This window comes from Charadrius vociferus, unplaced genomic scaffold (genome assembly GCF_000708025.1).
Source record: "Charadrius vociferus isolate BGI_N301 unplaced genomic scaffold, ASM70802v2 scaffold266, whole genome shotgun sequence".
Taxonomy (NCBI): Eukaryota; Metazoa; Chordata; class Aves; order Charadriiformes; family Charadriidae; genus Charadrius; species Charadrius vociferus.
In genome coordinates, this window is record NW_009649114.1 from 2,180,274 (window position 1) to 2,182,661 (window position 2,388).

Genomic DNA, 2,388 nt, shown 5'->3' on the forward strand with positions numbered 1-2,388 from the left:
CGTCACACGGCTGCGTGCGCCTGCCTCGGGGACATCCCCTTCCCCAGCATCCCCAGCATCCCCAGCCCGGCCAGGGCAGGAGGGGTGCCGGGGGAGCACGCCGGGCTGGATGGGGAGAACAAGCCCCCGATCCGCTCTTCAAAGCCTCTTTGTTAGAGCTGCACTTCCCACAAGCGCCAGCCACAGCCCCAAGGTAATCCACAGCCAGCTAACGCATTCCCGGCGATGTTAGGTTTCTTGCCTGCCCTAGGTGTCAATGCATTTTAAAATGGTTAACGTGCTTTAATTAAGTGCCGATGTATTTAAAAGTCACCCTACCTAGGCTGAGCCCCGGTGGGGAGGTCGGCTTACCCCATAGCCGCGGGGTTTGCTGCATCGCTTGGTGCCGACAGCGCCATCATCGACATCCTCACGGGTGCCGCACGCTCCGCTCCCAACGGCGGCTGGGGCCCGTCTCCTTTGCACCCCAAAACCGGACCGGACCTGCTGCTACGCCGTTGCCACCCCAATTCGGCGGCGGAGCCCCGGTGTGGCTGTGCACCGCCGTTCCCGGCACTGCCCCGTCCCCACCTCCGCGCGCACACCCTTGCGCCCCGGGCGCTCGGCACCGTCCTGACCTGCCATCCTGTTTATGCAGCGTCTCGAACCCCACGCGCTCCCTCCCTCTGCGCTTCGGGCAACGCCCCAGAGGCTCCCAGCTGCACCAGTAACCCAGAGAATCTGGGATATCCCTTTCCTCAAGTGCCGGCATGAAGTCACTGGCGGGGCTCCCACCTCCTGCACCCCGCCAGGTGGGACGGTGCCTTCCAGCCCCGCCGGTGCTGACCCACATCCCCGGCTTTGCCACCGCACGTGTCCTTTGTGCCCATAAATGGCACCTCATGGCGCTGGGGGAGGGCCCCCTGTAGGTACCCCCTCCCCCAAAAAAACCCTGCTGTTGAACCCGCGATGCTGCCAAGAGTCCCAGGAATGGGTTGAGCTCTACTTCAAGTACAGACACTCTCTGCAGAGCTGGAACAAGATGCAAAGGGGACAAGGACACCCTGCTGCATGGGGGGGGAGGGGGTCACACCGCCTGGTACCCCCCACCCCAGCGAGCAATACCCCCCGCTAGCGCAGAACCAGCCCTGAAATCCTGCAGCCTCTGCCCAGCCTCCAAGCAAGAGGAACAAACCAGCCCCACATGGCACAGCCGAGCCCGGCACGGCCCCGGGGTCACCCGAGGTGACTGCCGGACACCAGCCACTTTGTACTGGCTGGACCTGGGGGCGCAGGAGCTGTGGGAGGCTTTATAACAGTCCCTGCCTATCACCGGCATTTATACAGGTGGGTATCTAAGCACCAGCGCTAATCTGGGGATAATAGCAGCTTTAGCAGCGATAGGGCAGAGATTACTGCCGCAATCCGGGTGTTAGGGGCGTTTCGTTGGCAGTAAGCAGCGCAGCAGGCAGGCAAGGCAGACGGAGCAAGGCGATCTGCGGGGAACGAAGCGAGCGGCCAGCGCTGCGACCCAGCTCCCGGCAGATCCCCAGTGACAGCGGAGCCCAGCGCCGGGCTGGTACTGGGGTACGGGAGGCAGATGCGCTGGCTCCAGGCTGGGGACCGCACTGCCTGCGGTGAGCCTGCTCGCCATCCAAGCGGAAAAATGCAAAACCCACGTTGTGCCTGGGGTTTTGCACAGATAGGATTCCCCCTTCTCCTCCTCCCTGCTCCAGGCATCCTACTCAGGATCGCTCAGCATGCTGTAATCCCCCCCGCTCCCAAGGCTCTGGCTCCTCTTCTCTGCCCCCACATTTTCCCACACAGCTGCCCGCGGTGGTGGGGTCCTCCATCATCCTCTCCATCAGCCCTCTGCACCATCCCCTGACCCCAGGCTGGGTCAGGGCAGGTGTGTTTGCGCTCTGCATAACAAGGACAGTAGGAATGCAAAAAGCAAGTCTTGCTGCCAGGGGAGCCTGCTCGGTTTGGGGTCCCCCAGCACCATTCGGGGTCCCTCCAGCACCACCTGGGCTTGTTCCGCCCGGGGAGCACTCTGCTCCCGTGCAGCCCCTCGAGGGGAGGCAGCCAGACGAGGAGGCTGAGAGTCAGGGAAGCCCCTTCCCTCTCTCCCCGCTTTTCTGGGTCTCTTCTCGGCGATGCTGTACCCAAACCCATCACCACTCGTGGGGACGGAGCACAGCGAGGTCGGTCTGCGCAAGCAGCTGCATCCGGGGGAGCGGGAGGAGGAAGGGAGGATCCCTCATTGTCCTTTCCAAAGGGAAAAGGGACAGTCCCCTGAACAGAGTGGCAGGCAGGGCAGAAAACATCTCCAGCCTCCTCGCTCCAGGCTGCATCTGCCCACGGAGAGCACAGGACACCTGCACACCACACAAGCCCCCCTCCCCCCCC